This window comes from Nicotiana tomentosiformis, chromosome 6, assembly GCF_000390325.3.
Source record: "Nicotiana tomentosiformis chromosome 6, ASM39032v3, whole genome shotgun sequence".
NCBI lineage: Eukaryota > Viridiplantae > Streptophyta > Magnoliopsida > Solanales > Solanaceae > Nicotiana > Nicotiana tomentosiformis.
The window spans coordinates 116,179,417-116,200,751 of record NC_090817.1 but is presented as its reverse complement, the minus strand read 5'-3'; the positions used below and the strand labels follow the sequence as shown (position 1 = coordinate 116,200,751).

Sequence of the window (21,335 nt, the reverse complement as noted above, 5' to 3'; positions counted from 1 at the left end):
AATAAAGCCTATCTAATGAAAAAGAAAAAGCAAAAGACACATGGGTTGCCTACCAAGAAGCGCCTGATTAACGTCGCGACACGACGCTAGTTACCATCAATCACTTGAAATGAATTAACGCCACAACGTGGCCATCATCAATTTTGCCAAGATAATGTTTCACCTGGTGACCATTGACTCTAAACACTTCATCATTCTTGTTATTCAAGTCTAATGTACCAAAGGGTGTCATATGCACAACCTCAAATGGACCACTCTACTTGGATTTCAACTTTCCCGGAAACATCCGCAACCGAGAATTGAACAATAACACAAGATCGTCTTCTTTGAACTCCTTGTTCCAGATGTACTTGTCATGGAGATACTTCATCTTGTCCTTGTACAAGGATGAACTTGAATATGCATGGAACCGAAATTCATTAAGCTCATTCAATTGTGCCACCCTTAAGTTGGCGGCGACATCCCATTCAAGGTTAAGCTTCTTTAATGCCCACATACCCTTGTGCTCAAGTTCCACCGGTAGGTGACAAGCTTTCCCGAGCACTAACCGATACAGAGACATACCAATCGGTGTTTTGTAAGCCGTCCTATGAGCCCAAAGAGCATCATCAAGTTTCTTTGACCAATCAGTCCGGTTGGCATTCACGGTCTTTGACAAAATACTCTTGATCTCGCGGTTGGAAACATCAACTTGCTCGCTTGCTTGAGGATGATAGGGGGCCGACATTTTGTGAGTAACACCATACTTTGTAAGTAAGGTATCAAAATCTTTGTTGCAAAAGTGCGATCCCCTATCACTAATAATGGCCCTTGGAGTACCAAACCTTGTGAAGATCTTCTTTTCCAAAAATGCCATCACACTCCGAGCTTTATTGTTGGGCAAAGCCACGGCTTCAACCCACTTTGACATATAATCCACAGCTATCAATATGTAAGTGTTCCCACAAGAGCTCATGAACGGACCCATGAAATCAATGCCCCACACATCAAAAATGTCAATCTCCAAGATGGTGGTGAGGGGCATCTCATTTTTCTTAGAAATCCCACCGGCCCTTTGACATTCATCGCAACGCTTGACGAGATCGCTAGCGTCCTTGTAAAGAGTAGGCCAATAGAATCCACAACTCAACACTTTTATTGTCGTTCTAGCTCCACCATGGTGACCACCATATGGCGAAGAGTGGCAAACCACAAGAATTTCCATTTGTTCCTCCTCCGGTACACATCGTCGAATCACACCATCGATACAAATCAGGAAGAGATAAGGCTCATCCCAATAATAGTCAAGGCAATCCCGTTTAAGCTTCTTTCTTTGGTTTGAAGAGAATTCATTCGGTACAATGCCACTCACAAGATAATTGGCAAAGTCGGTGAACCATGGCATCCCGGTCATAGAAATGGCTAGAAGTTGCTCGTCGGGAAATGAATCATTTATTTCAAGGCCATCATGTGGCCTCCCTTCCTCCTCCAAATAATACAAGTGGTCCGCCACTTGGTTTTCACTACCTTTGCGGTCTTGAATCTCTAGATCAAACTCTTGCAAAAGAAGCACCCACCGCATTAGTCTTGCTTTAGAATCTTTCTTGCTCATCAAATATCGTAGCGCCGCATGGTCGGTGTGAACAATCACCTTTGTACCCATCAAGTACGGGCGAAACTTTTCCATAGCAAAAATAATAGCAATGAGCTCTTTTTCGGTCACTGTGTAGTTGACTTGGGCATCATTCATGGTCTTACTAGCATAATAGACCAGATGGAAGATTTTGTTGATACGTTTCCCTAAATCTGCTCCGACCTCGACATTATTTGTGTCACACATGAGCTCAAAAGGCAAGCTCCAATACGGTGCGGTGATAATAAGAGTAGTAGTCAACTTGAACTTGAGCAATTCGAATACCTTCATACAATCCTCGTTGAAATGGAACTTGGCATCCTTCTCCAAAAGTTTACACAAGGGGTTCACCACCTTGGAAAAGTCCTTGATGAATCGGCGATAGAACCCCGCATGACCCAAGAAACTCCTTACTCCCTTCACGGATGTAGGGGGAGGTAGTTTGGAGATCACCTTAATTTTGGCCTTGTCGACCTCAATACCATGCTTTAAAATTTTGTGGTCGAGGACTATGCCTTCTTCGACCATGAAGTGACATTTCTCCCAATTCAAAACCAAGTTTCTCTCCTCACATCTTGCCAAGACCTTATCCAAGTTGTTCAAGCAATCATTGAAGGAATTCCCAATCATAGAGAAATCATCCATAAAGACCTCAAGAAAATCCTCCACTATGACAGTGAAGATGGCCATCATACACCGTTGAAAAGTCGCCGGTGCATTGCATAACCCAAATGGCATCCGCGAGAATGCAAAAATACCATAGGTACAAGTGAAAGTAGTCTTCTCTTGGTCCTCAGGAGCAATGAGAATTTGATTGTAGCCGGAATATCCATCAAGGAAACAATAAAAAGCTCGTCCGACCAATCTATCAAGCATTTGATCAAGAAATGGATGCGGAAAATGATCTTTCTGAGTGACTTTGTTGAGCTTCCGATAGTCCATGCACACTCTCCACCCGGTCACCATTCTTGTAGGAATCAATTCGTTCTTGTCATTGGTGACCACAGTCATGCCCCCTTTCTTTGGGACACATTGCATCGGAGAGGTCCACGAGCTATCGGAAATGGGGTAAGCTAACCCGACATTCAACCACTTTATGATCTCCTTCTTCACCACCTCTTGCATTGCTTTATTTAATCTTCTTTGATGTTCAATGGAGGGTTTCGCATCCTCCTCCAAAATAATCTTGTGCATGCAAAAGGCAGGGCTTATACCCCGAATATCCGCTAGTGTCCATCCTATAGCTTTCTTCCTCTTTTGAAGCACCGCCAAAGTAGAATCTACCTACATGTTAGTCAAGCAAGAGGAAAGAATAATAGGTAAAGTAGAATATGGGCTAAGAAACTCATACCTGAGATGTGAAGGCAATGGCTTTAACTCCAAAGGGGAGGCTCCTCGATTGAGGGCTTTGTTGGAGGAGTCTTCCGGTTCTCAAGATCTAAGAACAATTTTCGGGGTTCATAAGTATACGACCTAATTCCTTGTAATGCATTTACACATTCCACATATCCATCCTTCTCATCATCATCATGATTAAGCAATACGGTTTCCAAAGTATCATCAACATTCATCATGGCAATAGCATCATCAACAATCACCTCAGTCATTAAGTCCACAAACGAACAAACTTCGTTGCTATTCGGTTGCCTCATAGATTTGCACGCATGGAAAATCACCTTTTCATCGCCCACCCTAAAGGTGAGATCACCGGCTTCCACATCAACAAGAGCCTTCCCTGTAGCAAGGAAAGGTCTACCCAAGATATTTGTCACCAAATCTTTCATGAACTTTGCATAACCGGGCATTTGTTCCAACGCCTCAACCAACGACACATTAATGGATAAGATCTTCATCATGTCAATAAACTTCTTGAATTGGTTCTCACTATTTTGCTTGGCGAGCCTTTGAGGGTATGGAGGAGGGGACCTTGGCATTGGTGCCTTGGCCTTTGGCACTACCGGTTCCGATATGTCAATCACGTGTTCCCTAGACGGGTTCACTTCTTCTTGGGTCTCCTCCACATTCTCATCAATATCAATTCTCACTTCTTCATTATCTTGAACCACATTACTTGGAATCTCATCTTCTTGAACCACTACATCATCATCCACAATTCTTCTTTGATTTGAGGTGGTTGCATCTCCACCTCTTCCACTCCTTGTTGTTACGACCATGGCATGCCCCGTGTTGTTCCCACCCTTCGGGTTCACCACCGTATCACTAGCTAGGGCCCCCTTAGTATGAGTGCTTAAAGCTTGCGAGATTTGCCCCAATTGAACTTCCAAATTGCGGATTGAAGTGTTGTGAGAGGCTAATTGAGCATCGAAGTCGGCATTTTTCTCCATCATTTGTTTGAACATATTTTCAATCCGTCCCATCTCATTGTTGGAAGAAATAGAACCTTGAGACAGATAAGGAGGCGAGTTGTTTGGTTGTTGATACATCGGGGGACTTTGAGAGCCCGACCCCTGATTTCCTTGGTTACCATTCCAACTCCCTTGGTTGTTACCTTCCCAATATCCTTGATTGTTACCACCCAATTGCCTTGGTTGCCTTGATTTTTCCAATTGCCTTGATTATTGTTATTGTTCCAATTACCTTGATTATTGGTACCACCACTCCAATTGCCTTGGTGGTTCTGATTGTTCTAATTTCCTTGATTTCCTTGAGATCACCATTGTTGTTGATTCGGGCCTTGAGAGTTGTTCCTTTATCCTTGGTAGTTATTCACATATTGCACTTCTTCCTCTTGCTCATTATATGATTCGTCTTGGTCTAACCCATTATCATCTTGCATAAATTGTTCTACACGGTTTTGCACTTGTTGGCCCTTTTGCCTTTGCTTGTTCACCATCATATTGACACCTTCCATTGCATTTACTTGCTTAGGACCTTGACCCTGTTGAAGTTGAGCTTTGGCTAATTGATTCATTGTAGTGGTCAACTCGGTAATTGCTTTCCCATGATCGTGCAATTCTTTGTGTAGGTGAATCACATTTGGATCACCTTGAGGAACATTTGCTCTACTTTGCCATGCCGATGGAGTATCCACCATTTCATCTAAGCATTCGCAAGCTTCAACATATGGTGTTGTCATGAAATTTCCACCGGCAAGTTAGTTGACCACGCATTAATTGGTAGTATTGATCCCCTTGTAGAAGGTTTGTTGAATTATAGCCTCGGTCAGGTCATTATTCGGGCACTCTTTCACCATAGTGCGGTACCTCTCCCATATCTCGTGCAAAGGCTCATTGGATTCTTGTTTGAATGCTAGAATCTCGTCTCTAAGAGTAGCCATATGCCCGGGAGAAAAGAACTTGGCAATGAATATTTTCGCCAATTCATCCCATGTATGGATAGAATGGTTTGGCAATCTTTCTAACCAGTCCAAGGCTTTTCCCCGTAGAAAAAAGGGAAATAGTCTCAACCTTAAAGCATCCTCGGAAACGTTGGTCTGTTTACTCCCCCAACAGGTGTCCACAAATCCTTTCAAGTGCTTGTACTCATTTTGATTCGGAACCCCGGTGAAGAATCCTCGTTGTTCAAGCAATGTAAGCATAACATTTGTGATTTGAAAGTTGCCCGCCCTAATGCGGGGCGGGACTATGGCACTTGCGTACCCTTCATTTGGCAACACTTGGTGTGGAGTCGCTTTTGGTGGATTTGGGGGAGCAATGCGAATGTTGTCTTGAGGCGGTCGGCCTTGTCTATTTTCTTGAGGTTCGAGAGGAACCTCTTCAACTGGGTCATCTTCCACGTCCACATCTCCCAAAGGCATATTTCCAAGAGGATCATTGTTGCGAGCCATTTCTTTGTACCTACAATCGATTCACAAAAGGGTTAGTAACCCGGAAGGTAAAGAAGACAAGTCACACACAAAACCAAATATATAGCTAAATCTGTATTTAGCTCCCCGGCAACGGCGCTAAAAATTGATATCACCCAAACTCACACCACTGATTTAGGTTGCGAGGCGGTCGATGCAATAATAAAAACCAAATGCGAGTCGAGGTCGATTCCACAGGGAGCTTGATGTGGGATTAGGTATATACCTAGTGTGAATGTATGACGTGCCTAAGATTACACTTCCACATTTTCAATTGTTGTTTCTACTTCTACTTTTATGCTAATGCTTGTAATTGTAAACCTAAGAGACAATGTTTTCGGTTTTGGTTGTTTTTCAAGTTATAAAAGATCTAGGGTTGCGACTTCCGCCTAGTTGGTTACCTAACGGATTTATAGCTTTAGGGCATGTTTGGTTGATCGGGATACAATATAGCAATCACACATAATTACTCACTCTATACCTCTCAATAGTTTGAGTGATTTTGCCCAATTCGGCTTTCTCAAGTCCAAATGGGTATCTCACGAAACAAGTGATAAATTCTCAAGTCGGGTCTTACTATCTCTAGATTCGACCCTTTAATTGGGGCTATTAATTTTTTGAGTTCACCCCAATTTCTTATTAGCCAAGTTTTCCTAGACTTAGTCTCACTTTCTCAAGTATAGACTAAGTCAATTAGGCATGAATCAATATTTGCAACCATCAATTCTCAAATTCAAGCAAGAACTAGGCTAAAATTCATATACCCAATCACAAATATGCCCTAAATCAATCACCCATTAAGTACCCATACTAGGTTTGGGTCACAACCCTAGCTAAGGGTTTAGCTACTCATGGAAAATGAAGAAATTAAAGAAGAAACTAAGATAAAATGCATAATAATTGATTAAGGAAAGAAAATCTAATGTTTAAATGCTAAACTAGTACAAAGTTACCCAATACAGTAAAGAAAAACGGCTCTAAGTGTTCAAGTGTACCCAACTTAGCCTAAAAATGACAAAAATATCTATTTATACCCAACTGAAAATATGTGACAAAATTACCCCTGCGAAGGTTGTACGTCTACACAATTATGTGTGCGGTCCGTACTTTGAGACTGACTGGTCAAGTTGGCTTTTTGCGGTCGCATAAAAGTGAGATGCGGCCGCACTTTCTCTAATTGTGCGGATCACACATTTCTGAGTGCGACCGCATTTTGGCATCCTGCGGCCGTACAATAATGGTGCGGTCCGCACATCTTCAAGATCCCAAACTACAAGTCTATGAATCTAGTCTTCTGCATCCGTACAATAATTATGCGGTTCACACTCTGTGAAGAAATTCTATCAGTGCCTCTTCAGAGTTTGCGTCCGCACACAGTATTGTGCGATCCGCACTATAGCCCTTTTTGCCTTGTTTTGGTTCTTTTCTAATTTTACTCCTTTTTGAGTTGATTTTCATTTCTTTGGCTCGTTTCCGAATATTCCTGCAAGAAAGCACATTTCATTAGTTCTCGGGAATACCTTTAAGTATTTTTGAGCTAAAACATAAGTAAAAGAGAGCAAATAAGCGGTCAAAATCCCTACTTATCATGGGAGAAGATGTAGGTCTCCAGTGGGTTGGTTTGAACCAGCAGAGGTGCCGTTGATTAGTCCAGAGTTTGTTTGTGAGGCCTTAGAGAAAGTTCAGCTAATCAGAGAAAGACTGAAAGCGGCTCAGAGTCGTCAAAACTCTTATTCTGAAAAGAGGCATAGTGACATAGAGTTCATGGTCGGTGATAAGGTGTTTTTGAAAGTTTCACCAATGAAAGGAGTTATGAGGTTTGGTAAGAAAAGGAAACTTAGTCCTAGATTTATCGGACCTTATGAAATTATAGAAAAGAAAGGAAACATGGCTTATGAGCTATAGCTTCCCGTTGAGTTGTCCTCTATTCATCCTGTCTTTCATGCGTCTATGCTTAGAAAGTACATTCATGATGAGTCGCATATAATACCTGCCGATACCATAGAATTAAAGAAGGCTTGACTTATGAAGAGGTACCTATAGAAATTCTCGATAGGCAAGTAAGAAAGTTGAGAACAAAAGATATAGCATCGGTACAAGTTTTGTGGAGTAATCATGATTCAAAAAAGGCTACGTGGGAGGTCGAGGAAGATATGAGGAAGAAGTATCCTTATTTATTTGAGTAACAAGGTATGTAAACCTAGGTCCAGCTTGGCATTTATATTTCATTTATTAAGTACAAGGTCCTTGCTAGATTATACTTAGTTGTTGAAATAATTTAGTTTCTGTCAGAGTATATTTAGTTATTAAATAATTTAGTACTATGCCAGAGTACATTTAATTCATTAAAGTGATTTACTTTTGCTGAAGTATTGTGCTTTAAATTTTTGATGGTTATTGTGGTACTTTCACGACCCAAAAACCTAATCTGTCGTGATGGCGCCTATCGTGGAACTAGGCAAGATGACTCATTTCCAAACAAAAACCGATATTTTTATTTCAAAGATAATTTCATGGCTATTTAACATAAAACCTCCATTTAAAGAGTTCAAATACAAGAAAAACAGAAGTGCAGAAAAGAAAAAGCCCGACATCGGGGTGTCACTAGTCATGAGCATCTACTATAATCTGTCTAACAATATCAAGGCTAACTCAGCCTGGAAAATAGCTAAATACTACTAGAGGAAGATAAGAGGGAGAAAAGCAGGGGCTACGATCGCCAAACAGCTACCTTGCTATCTCCAAAACAATCTGCAACCAGAACACTCAATAACCGCTACCATGTCCAGCTACACCTGAATCTGCACACAAGGTGCAGGGAGTAACGTGAGTACACCAACTCAGTAAGTAATAACAATAAATAAAGATTGAGCAGTAGTGACGAGCAATAAAGTATATAACATTCATATCATGAAATCTCAATAAAGTACAACATGCTTTAAAAATCAGTGTTTGAATCAAATCATCTCGTTTAAACCCGGTTCCAGTAAAAATCATTTAAAGATATTTTTCCAACAGTTTTTCAAACAAAGACTCAATGCAAAGGTGAGCAAAAATGATGAAATCATAAACAGCCTCTCGGGCAAAACATCACTCATATACAGCCCCTCGGGCAAACCTCACAGTCACTTGTGCCACTCGGGCATACCTCACAATCACTCATGCCTCCCAGTCACTCAGCACTCGGCACTCGCACTCAGTAGGTACCTGCGCTCACTGGGGGTGTGTACAGACTCCGGAGGGGCTCCTTCAGCCCAAGTCTCTATAATCTGCACGGACAACTCACGTGCGATAATAATAAAGTATGCTGCAGGCGAGCAGCCCCGATCCACACTCATCCTCACCAATCAGGCCCTCGGCCTCACTCAGTCATAAGTATCTCAAGCCACTCGGGCATTTCGGTAAAACAGGGCATTCGGCCCAAAATATTTATATGTATCAAAATAGAGTCATAAAACTGAGTTATGCGGTAAACAAGTATAAACATGACTGAGTATATATTTTCAATCGAAAACAATGAGAGGATGGTAAGAAACAGCCCCTAAGGGTCCAAACAGCATTGGCGCAAGGCCCAAACATGGCATTCAACCCAATTTACAGAAATTCTTTCTAAAATATATAAGTATCAAATGGTTTCAACAAAGTATGCAACTTTACAGTTGCTACGGGATGGACCAAGTCACAAATCCCCAACAGTGTACGCTCACACGCCCGCACCTAGCATGTGAGTCACTTCAAAATAGTAGAATGATACGAAATCCGGGGTTTCATACCCTCAGGACCAGATTTACAATCGTTACTTACCTCAAACCGGTCAAATATCTAACCCGCAATGTTTTTGCCTCTGGACTCGGACTCCAATTGCTCCGAATCTATTCACAATCAGTACAATACAATCAATACGTGCTAATGGAATGAATTCCATAAGAAAAACTATAGAATTAGACCAAAACCCGAAATTGGCTCAAACCCGGCCCCCGGGCCCACGTCTCAAAATCCGACCAAATTTACAAAACTAGAAAGCTCATTCACTCACGAGTCTAACCATACCAAATTCATCAAAATCCGACATCATTTGGTCCTTCAAATCCTTAAATTACTTTCCAAAAATTTCAAGCCCTAACCCCTAATTTTCACTAATTACCATGATTAAAACAACGGGAAATCACAACTATACAAGTATAGAGCTCAAGTAACTTACCTCAACGAAATCCCCTTGATTCCCTCTTCAAATCTCTCCCAAAAGCTCCAAAAACCGAGTTGAAATTGTGAAGAATGACCAAAATTCGCGAAGGGTTCTATTTATGGTTTCTACCCAGGTTTTTCGCACCTGCGGTCATTTTCTCGCACCCGCGCGACCGCACCTGCGGTCCAAGAAGCCGCACCTGCGCAACTCACTTAATCACCCAGCTTCCGCACCTGTGGACACCTTCCTCGCACCTGCGTACTCGCATCTGCGGTCCCAGGTGCACATCTGCGAAACCAGCCCAAACTCCTCATCTCCGCATCTGCGCTCAAGGCCCCGCACCTGCGGGCTAGCAGATGCGGCCAATTCTTCGCACCTGCATTCCCAGCCTTGGCCCAACGTCGCCCGCACCTGCGCACTACCCACTCGCACTAGCGGCCTCGCACCTGCGAGGATTTCTTCCGCAGGTGCGGAAATAGCAGAAGCAGCAACTCCAGCTGCAAAGTCCAACTTCGACAAATCCGTTAACCACCCGGAATCACCCTGAGGCCCTCGGGACCTCAACCAAAAATACCAACAAGTCATATATCAGCATACAAACTTAGTCGAACCTTCAAATCACTCAAAACAACATCGAAACACCAAATTACCCTCGGATTCAAGCCTAAGGACTTCTAAATTTTCAAATTCGGCAACCGATGCCGAAATCAACCAAACCACGTCCAAATGACCACAAATTTTGCACACACGTCACAAATGACACTACGAACCTACTCCAACTTCCGGAATTCCATTCCGACCCTGATATCAAATTTTCCACTGCCGACCGAAATCGCCAAATTTCCAATTTCGCCAATTCAAGCCTAATTCTACCACGGACCTCCAAATTACATTCCAGTAGCGCTCCTAAGTCCAAAATCACCTAACGAAGCTAATGGAACCATCAGAATTCCAATCCTAGGTCAAATGCTAAAGAATCAAATTTTGGTCAACTCTCCCAAATCTAAAGCTTCAACAATGAAATTCTTTCTTTCAATTCGATTCCGAAATACCTGCAACCCAAAACCGATGATTCACACTAGTCAAAGTACATCATACGAAGCTACTCATGCCCTCAAACAACCGAGTGAAGTACAAATGTTCAAAACGACCGGTCGGGTCGTTACATCCTCCCCCACTTAAACACACATTCGTCCTCGAACGTGCCCAAAGTTGTTCCAAAAGCTATCAAATCGCTGTGTAGCTTTCACATGCACATACCCGGGGGTGATCCCACATCACCCTATCCCATACAGGTCCGATAGCACAGCATAACTGAAATTTCTAAATTCAACCTAGCCCACAAGCCTTCGAATCAAATTTCCAACATCTGAAATTTCCTATAAGATGAGAAGTTTGCATCTATATACCGTATATGTCTAAACAATCTGTACCAAAAGCTTTAACCATAACTCAAATTCAAATACCGCATAGCTCGAATGCTCAAAGCAATGATTTCTAATCATAGTATCGACTCAAATCAACCCAGTACCGATAATAACCTCATATCAGACAAAACCTCGTTTCAAAACTTTCGTACACCGCCGATGATGAAAGAAACATACCAAATTCATAACCATTCATTAGACCAACAGGTCATGGAGCTCTCGTTCCCTCTACAAGAACTATAGCCAATTTCAAAGCCGACTTCCGATATTATCCTCCCAATTATACCACAATCAAATCCGATAGCATTCATTTTAGGCCCAATGACCTCGTCTCATCCCACACGACCACTCTAGTGACATGACACATCAATACAATCTGAAGCCACAACCCGTGCAATCCGTGCACCAGATAGCTACATTCTAAGTGTACCCAATCGTACCAAGGACCCAAACAGGAGAACCGTTCCGCAAGCTCGACGGGTACCACCCCGATGCAATGCTAAGAACCCATCACTAACCGCAGACCCATAACACATGAATCTTACATAAAGGATCATATTCCCACATAACTCTGCTGCAATATGTGACCCTATCCAAATACTGGTCCATCTGAAACACCTCAAGCTACCCTGCGAAAATCAATAACCATGTGCAATTCGACATCAAGTACCCAAAGTGTATTACCATAACCACGGAGAAGCAAACAACACCATGCCACATAAAACCCGAAAGAACATGACCAATACGCCATCAACCAAGCAATATCCAATACTATTCTCGCTCAAATTCCGCTATAAGGCCACAATAGAACCACACCATATGTGCATGTAACCAACGAATCGTAATAAATAACCTCCGAAAGTCCACAATGACTGAATAATAACACATTCTATCATCTGGCTAGCTTCGGCCACAACTTCATAGTCCACAACCATGAAACAATCTGCTCCTTAGAACTCCCAATCTCCAATTCCATAGAACACATGAATCACCATATTTGATTCCACCTCCACCGCCCTAAGGTTTATAAGCTGCTGAATTCCCTTTTTATGTATTCCAAAGGTTCCACAACCAAAATGCTTACTCTGAAGAGACTTTATGTGAACCTAAAACTGTTTCCTTTACCTACTTGATACTGAAATGCATAATTCACAATGATATAAGATGCAACGAGTCTCAACACCGTTCAATGCAACTCCCAGTTTTCTATCCATATTTAAAAATCTTGAATCCATTGTAACCATTCTCGAATTAACCGACCAAACGGACCGAAATGACCTGTGCCCCATTAGCACACCAACACCCAAGGGAATAAAGAGTAACCTTCGCTCTTACGCAACCGAGCAAATTCCTGCTCCATGTACACTACATTCTCTGTGAATAACCACTCAATTATTTTTATGGTCCTCCTATAACCATAGAGTGTAATACAACTTGTGTCCAGAAATTTCTTTACCCGAGTCATCCTCGATCTCGACCTCTGTAAGTCATAACTGATTCACCGGTATACCCCGAACCGAAACTAATACGACCCATAACCGTGCAATCAACTCGTCGATAGCAGACTCCCCCACTTAGCCTTAAGCTGTAATTATATAAGATTAGAACCCGTAAGGATTTCTCCTTCTCAATTACCAAAGTTTTGTACCGTTAACCTACCAGACTTCTCGAAGTTTTTATTTTTTTTATTAGCCTTTCATGAACATTCTGAATCTCCAGCCAAAATTACACACGCGACCTCCTACCGGGTAGCTAGTAATATTCCTCGCAAAAGCTTCATCAACATCATGCCACCGCTAGCTGCATACAAGAGATAACCCACATGTGGAATTCCTTACCGACATCTCCCAATGACACTACACTGAGTGCAACGACCACGAAATTCATAAATTCTCCTGAGTTCATGCTCGCCCACCATTTATATAAGTATGCACTTTCCCTATTGACATCAACTGTACGTCAACAATACCTTCCTAACTCAAGTCAAATTGCACCTGACATGATAATCAGATCTTCACGCCTCTATTCATTTCAAACACACTCCTTTCTGCCATATTCAATTTTTCCTTTGTACACTAATCATCACTCCAAATAGAGTCTGTAGGCCGATTCACATACTAACACGATTCCAAACCATTCTACACTTTCTCAAGGTGTACGACTACCCTACTAGTGAATTCATATGCTAATCTGCCACTCTTACTTCGGTTAAATCATCTCCTTTAAGAAACTTCTCAACCTCTACTTCTCCTACTTGACCTGCTAGTATTTCAACCACCGCGAAACACTTCCTGTCATGTCTTCCCTCATACTTTGCTACCCAACCGCTGCATCAAATTGAAATGTATCTCTGTCGCACCTGAACCAATAAAATGTTACCGACTCTAAGTCTCTTCAAAGATTATCTTTCCCAAGCTATCAACGTCAAAATACCCATTCGCAACCACCATTACTACATAACCACTTACTCTTCTTGAGTTCAAACTCATTGACAGACATGAGAATTTAATTTGTCCCAAAATTTAACAACGTGAAAGATCCTTCCAAACATTTACACTCGAGATGGTACGTCGCATCAAAACGAGAATCAAGCACCCAATGACCTTCCTTTATATTTCAAGAAAACACTTCTCGTCACATTCACATAGTCTTAACACTTCCCGCAGTTACATCATACTCACCACAAAGCCATTCCACTGCTCATCGAGCCACAATTCCACTTGTAGGGACATTATCAGCCATATGAGTCCAAATGTATAGGTTACAACTGAAGCTACCGAGCCTAAGTTACGGTCTAACCATGGCCTCAAGTCCTCCAGACTGTCCCACCACCATAACACAGAATACACATCTCAACCTTGTTCATAGAATCACAAGCCAGCGATGCACAACTGATACCGAGCACTCATGTGCGCATACGAGATACGTGGAAGGAATTCAAAGAGTTATGTCTCAAGCTGAATCAATTTCGCATGATAGAATACAAGAAAGTAAAATTTTCCTAAGAGTTCTGCAGCCTCTCGAAGATAAGTATAGACGTCTCCATACCGATCCACAAGACTCTACTAAACCCGCTCATAACTCGTGAGACCTATGTAACCTAGGCTCTGATAGCAATCTGTCACGACCCAAAAACCTAATCTGTTGTGATGGCACCTATCGTGGAACTAGGCAAGCCGACTCATTTCCAAACAAAAACTGATATTTTCATTTCAAAGATAATTTCATGGTTATTTAACATAAAACCTCCATTTAAAGAGTTCAAATCCAAGAAAAACAAAATTGCGGAAAAGAAAAAGCCCGATATCAGGGTGTCACTAGTCATGAGCATCTACTATAATCTGTCAAACAATATCAAGGCTAACTCAACCTGGAAAATAGCTAAATACTACTAGAGGAAGATAAGAGGGAGAAGAGCAGGGGTTGCGATCGCCAAACAGCTACCTTGCTATCTCCAAAATAAATCTGCAACCAGAACACTCAATAACCGCTACCGTGTCCAACTACACCTGAATCTGCACACAAGGTGCAGAGAGTAACGTGAGTACACCAACTCAGTAAGTAACAACAATAAATAAAGACTGAGCAGTAGTGACGAGCAATAAAGCATATAACATTCATATCATGAAATCTCAATAAAGTACAACATGCTTTAAAAATCAGTGTTTGAATCAAATCATCTCGTTTAAATCCGGTTCCAGTAAAAATTATTTAAAGATATTTTTCCAACAGTTTTTCAAACAAAGACTCAATGCAAAAGTGAGCAAAAATGATAAAATCATAAATAGCCCCTCGGGCAAAACATCACTCATATACAGCCCCTCGGGCAAACCTCACAGTCACTCGTGCCACTCGGGCATACCTCACAATCACTCATGTCTCCCAGTCACTCAGCACTCGCACTCAGTAGGTACCTGCGCTCACTGGGGGTGTGTACAGACTCCGGAGGGGGTCCTTCAGCCCAAGCGCTATAATTTATACGGACAACTCACGTGCGATAATAATAAAGTATGTTGCAGGCGAGCAGCTCCGATCCACACTCATCCTCACCAATCAGGCCCTCGGCCTCACTCAGTCATAAGTATGCTGCAGGCGGGCAGCCCCGATCCACACTCATCCTCACCAATCAGGCCCTCGGCCGTACTCAGTCATAAGTATCTCAAGCCACTCGGGCATTTTAGTAAAACAGGGCATTCAGCCCAAAACATTTATATGTATCAAAATAGAGTCATAAAACTGAGTTATGCGGTAAACAAGTATAAACATGACCGAGTATAGATTTTCAATCGAAAATAATGAGAGGATGGTAAGAAACAGCCCCTAAGGGTCCAAACAACATTGGCGCAAGGCCCAAACATGGCATTCAACCCAATTTACAGAAATTCTTTCTAAAACATATAAGTATTAAATGGTTTCAACAAAGTATGCAACTTTACAGTTGCTACGGGATGGACCAAGTCGTAAATCCCTAACAGTGCACGCTCACACGCCTGTCACCTAGCATGTGCGTCACTTCAAAATAGTAGAATGATACGAAATCCGGGGTTTCATACCCTCAGGACCAGATTTACAATCGTTACTTACCTCAAATCGGTCAAATATCTAACCCGCAATGATCTTGCCTTTGGACTTGGCTTCCAATTGCTCCGAATCTATTCACAATCAGTACAATACCATCAATACGCGCTAATGGAATGAATTCCACAAGAAAAACTACTAAATTAGACTAAAACCCGAAATTGGCTCAAACCCGGCCCCCGGGCCCATATCTCGAAATCCGACCAAATTTACAAAACTAGAAAGCTCATTCACTCATGAGTCTAACCATACCAAATTCATCAAAATCCGACATCGTTTGGTCCTTCAAATCCTTAAATTACTTTCCAAAAATTCCAAGCCCTAATCCCTCATTTTCACTAATTACCATGATTAAAACAACGAAAAATCACAAGTATACAAGTATAGAGCTCAAGTAACTTACCTCAACGAAATCCCCTTGATTCCCTCTCAAATCTCTCCCAAAAGCTCCAAAAATCGAGTTGAAATTGTGAATGTCACACCTCCTTTTTACCCTCCACAAAGATAAATATGTATTATGGATGGTGGATTAAAGAGTTTTTTCAATTAAAGTAACAAACTTGATTAGGGATTATTTTATTGTTCAGAGTTGCCACTTGGATTGATTTTCGGGTATTCCAAGTCACCTTTTATTTGAATCTCTAGTCAAAGGAATGTTTGACTCTTTTATTATTGGTCTGCAAAAACAAAGTTCAGGTAAAGAATTATGTTGAATGGGGAGAAGGTGTAAGGGATTCCCCGAATTCCGTGGTTCTAGCACGGTCGCTTTATTGATTACAACTTGGCTTGAATTAATTTTGGATAACCTGTGTTTTATTGGTTTTCATGTTTTAACTATGTCCGCTTTTATTGTTTGATTGGATTTATAAGAATTATCTTGAAATATGTCGCGCGTACGTATACTTATTTTGTTTGGTGTGTCAAAAACATGGCACGCGTACGTGTACGCAATTAATAACACTTTATTATTATCAAGAATGTTTGGTCAAAGTCGCGCGAACGCGTACTTTGATTTATGTGAAAAATCAAAATTATGTCACGCAAACGTATATATAATCACGATAATTTGATTAATTAAGAGCGTGCCTAAAAGCATACTGTCGATGTTAATTCTTACTATATTAGGGGTTCCTTGTTAGGCCAAAAGATTATGAATATAGTGTGCGAGATAAAGATGTGAACTTCAGTTTCCATGAATTTCCAGCAAAAGCAATCATATTCACCAAAAAGGGAACTTAACAAATTATTAACATTATGTTAGAAGTTTAGCAAACCAAACCAACTCTTAGCTCATATACTATCAAAACCAAGCAAATATCCTTAAAGCAAAATATGATTTTAATCTTATGTCCGGTAACCCAAATTACCCAACTTCAAATTAAACCACACGGCAAACTTTTCATTTTCCAAGACTATACGGTGACCCACCAAATTCAATTACAACGAAACCTCGTTCAACTAATCTATTTAACAATTAATAGAAATACAAAAATGGAACCTAAAACCATAACTATTACCACTAAGTTGCAGTTGTAAGCTAATAAAGAGAAACTGAAAATCAGTATAATGTTATAATAATTTTTTTTCGCCAAGAATGAATCGTCTTCATAAACACATAAACAATGCACAAATAATGTAAGCTCAACAACATTAAGCATCAAGCCATGGATGAAATAAATATCGAAAGTAAAGATGGCCCTTTATTGATAAAATTCTAACCTTTTGCTACGTACAGAAAAAGCCAACAATTTCGACTTCGGAAATGAAAATCGACGGCGACGTTCGCTGACTGGAAAACCTCTAACGGGATACCTTGACTTGCGCCTGAACAAAGACTCGGACCACGACCTTCGACGACCTCGAAGCTCGCCGGAACACTCGAACTGAACTAGTGACCAATGAACAGAGCATAAAGCTGCTGCTGCGTTTTTGCCTTTTTCCTCAGATTCCCTTCTTCTTTTCTGCCGGAGTTCGACTTTGAAATAGACAGATCGCCTAGGATTTAGCTAAGGAAATAGAAGGAATCATGGAGATTTTGTGCTAGTGGGGTGTGCGGCCGAGAGTTTTCGAGAGGTGGGGTGGCCGTTTTTCATTTTTTATGCGTCTTGGAGATTAGGGTGATGCTCCTGTTGTTCTAAGGTTGGAGCTGAGAGATTGGGCTGCTAGGATATATATCGAAAAGGTGGGTAACGACCGGGGTTGAAGAAGAGGGTGGGCAGCTGGTTCTTTTTTTTTTTTGGTGTGTTATGTGTGTGTTTTAATAGCTGAAAATAGGGTATGAGGTTTGTGAGTGGGGGACAAAGTATGGGGGACAAGAATGGGGGGCAAGTGTGGGGGACAAGTGAAAGTAAAAAATTAGGTGCTCACAGTGAAGAATGACCAAAATTCGCGAAGGGTTCTATTTATGGTTTCTGCCCAAATTTTTCGCACCTGCGGCCATTTTCTCGTACCCGCGGTCCAAGAATCCGCACCTGCGCAACTCACTTAATCACCCAGCTTCCGCACCTGCAGACACCTTCCTCGCACCTGCGTACTCGCATCCGCGGTCCCAGGTGCGCATATGCGAAACCAGCCCAAACTCCTCATCTCTGTATATGCGTTCAAGGCCTCGCACCTGCGGGCTCGCAGATGCGGCCAATTCTTCGCACCTGTATTCCTAGCCTTGGCCTAGCGTCGCCCGCACCTGCGCACTACCCACTCGCACCAGCGGCCTTGCACCAGCAAGGATTTCTTCCGCAGGTGCGGAAATAGCAGAAGCAGCAGCTCCAGCTGCAAAGTCCAACTTCAACAAATCCGTTAACCACCTGGAATCACCCCGAGGCCCTCGGGACCTCAATCAAAAATACCAACAAGTCATATATCAGCATACAAACTTAGTCAAACCTTCGAATCACTCAAAACAACATCCAAACACCAAATTACCCTCGGATTCAAGTATAAGAACTTCTAAATTTCTAAATTCGGCAACTGATGCCGAAACCAACCAAACCACGTCCGAATGACCTCAAATTTTTCACACACGTCACAAATGACACTACGAACCTATTCCAACTTTCGGAATTCTATTCCAACCTCGATATCAAATTTTTCACTGCCGACTGAAATCGTCAAATTTCCAATTTCGCCAATTCAATCCTAATTCTACCACAGACCTCCAAATTATATTCTGGTTGCGCTCCTAAGTCCAAAATTACTTAATGAAGTTAATGGAACCATCAGAATTCCAATCCGAGGTCAAATGCTAAAGAGTCAAATTTTGGTTAACTCTCCCAAATCTAAAGCTTCAACAATGAAATTCTTTCTTTCAATTCGATTCCGAAATACCTGCAACCCAAAACCGATGATTCACACAAGTCAAAGTACATCATACGGAGCTACTCATGCCCTCAAACAACCGAGTGAAGTGCAAATATTCAAAACGACCGGTCGGGTCGTTACAGGTACCTCCTTGCCGGAGTGTGGGTAATTAGTTTATGAGATAGGTATGGTGCCTATGAATGGCCTGTTATGGTGTAGTTAGTTGTTGTTGGTGTAATTGTGTTATTTGTGGCAGGATATTTTTTTGGATAGTCCAATTTACAGGGGAGACTCTGCCGAAAGTTTTGAAAATTTAGGGAGTTAGCCAAAATTTTGAGTCCCTTGGGAAAGTGAGTAGTGCTAAGAAAACTTAAAAAGTTCAAGTAAGTAGTGCTAGCAACATTCGAGGACGAATATTTTTAAGGAGGGAAGATTGTAACACTCCTCAAATCTATAGAAGTTTCAACACTCGTTAAATATAGAATTTAATTTTTTTAAATCTTAAATTATATTTCTATTACGGATTTAAACCCTTGTGATTTACTTTTGAGTTGCTTCTCTGTTTATAAATAATTGGATTTACAATTAGGAAATATTAATAATTTTAATATTATTAATTTTTAATAATAGATATAATAAATACTAGTTAAGTCAAAAAAAAAAAAAAAAAAGAGAGAAGGCAATAAAACAAAAAGGGAGTCACGTGACTAACCCATAAAGTGAGTATTGAAAGGAAAACAAAAGGATTAATGCCTTGAACAAAACAGAAAGCATTCTGTTTTCTCACGCAGACAAAAGCTTAAAGCCTTATGCGAAACAGAGGCAGTCACAAAGTTACTCACGCACGGAAAATTCTAGGGTTCTTTACAAGTCACTAATTCTTGGACTCAGGTATATAATATTCTTTCTTGTCAATTATCCTACAGTAGTAGTAGGTAAGAATTGAATAGTTAATTCCCTTCTTCCTCTGTATCAACAGTAAGTTCAATGTTTAGGTGTAAAAAATTTAAATTAATTAAAATGCACTAGAGGTTATAGAATCAATTATTTGATGGGTATAAATTGGACTGGGGCCTACGTATTGGCTCAAGGAGTTTTGAGGTGAGTTGATATAACCCTTTTCTAAAGTGGTTTAACTCACAAAAGCACGCATACAAGGTGTTTGCTGAATTGCTTAAAAGAGTTAATATGTACTTAATTGGAGCGAGTGAATACCTATCAACTTAGAATTGTCCGAATTAAAGTTTAGAAGATTTATATGTGCATAAATTTTCAGATTTTTATTTTATTCTTAAATGCCATTTTTATGTTGGAAATTCATGAAGAAGCAAGAATCATTAAAAATACTTTTTAATGTTTATTTTATTCTTATTCCATACTTTACATTTTAGGATACTAGTATGAGTATGTATAGGATATTCTAGAAAAGATTTAGACTTGAAAATTCACAAGAAGAAGTTTTAGAAAGAAATTTTTTTAGGAGTATCCTCTATTCTGAGAAAGGGTCATCGTCCAGGCCGAGGGTCTTGACCAAGGCGTTGACTTCCTGAAACTACTTGTGCCAAAGTAGGGAGCACACGAGCCGAGGGTCTCGTTGCTGAGAATTTACTTAGCCAGGCTAAGATATGATACATGAGCGCTGAGAACCATGAAGCGAGTGGCACCTTTCGATCAGGTTGGGATCAAACCCGTGCCGATCACACGGTGACTAAGACAAAAATAAGTTAGGATAGTTGGAACTCCCGAAGAATAAAGTGAAGTATTTTTCTTATAAGAAAGAAAAAGAAAAGAATTTCTTTTAGAATATTCACAAACTGCTATTATGCAATTATTTTAGAATTGTTCTTATAAGCTTTATGTTTTACATGCATTTAGAATATTTGCTCGTTATGTATATTTTATTAAAGTTTCATCCCCTGTCGTTGAGACTCACTGAGTACAATGGATGGTACTGACATTTTTTTTTGGGAACCTACGTTGGTCTGCGGTACAACGTAGGAACCGGTTTTGCAGGCGAGCAGGCTACGAGTTAGGACTTCCCTCTCTTAGTTTAGTTTAGTTATTTCTTTGTTTACTTGGAGAACTAGCCAGGCAATCTCATGTCATGTAATGACCCAACCGGTTATTTTAACTTTTAGAACCCCGTTCCCTAAAATAAAACTTTCTGTAGGTGCTTGTAATGATTTATGACTTGCGGGGATGGTTGGTTCGGGATTTGAAAGTGTTTGAGGTGAAACCGGAACACTTGGTTCCTTAAGTTGGCCTTAAAGTACTAAGTTTGATTTCGGTCAACATTTTGAGAAAATGACCCCGGTATAGAATTTTGATGATTCCAACAGCTCCGTATGGTGATTTTGGACTTAGAAGCGTGATCGAAATTTTATTTGGAAGTCCGTAGGGAAATTAGGC

At 40.9% G+C, this 21,335-nt stretch overlaps 2 long non-coding RNA genes across 2 annotated transcripts; one reads left to right on the top strand and one right to left on the bottom strand.

Moving 5' to 3' along the window:
• Positions 1 to 14,208: 14,208 nt before the first annotated feature.
• Positions 14,209 to 17,838, bottom strand: LOC138893398 (uncharacterized). The gene is made up of 3 exons (XR_011408810.1): positions 17,349 to 17,838; positions 15,636 to 15,703; positions 14,209 to 14,566 (listed from the first exon to the last, which is right to left on the bottom strand). It is a non-coding gene; the product is annotated as an uncharacterized lncRNA (long non-coding RNA).
• A 1,905-nt stretch (positions 17,839 to 19,743) lies between these two features.
• Positions 19,744 to 20,973, top strand: LOC108945979 (uncharacterized). The gene is made up of 3 exons (XR_001970203.3): positions 19,744 to 19,817; positions 19,965 to 20,027; positions 20,925 to 20,973. It is a non-coding gene; the product is annotated as an uncharacterized lncRNA (long non-coding RNA).
• The last annotated feature ends 362 nt before the right edge of the window (positions 20,974 to 21,335 follow it).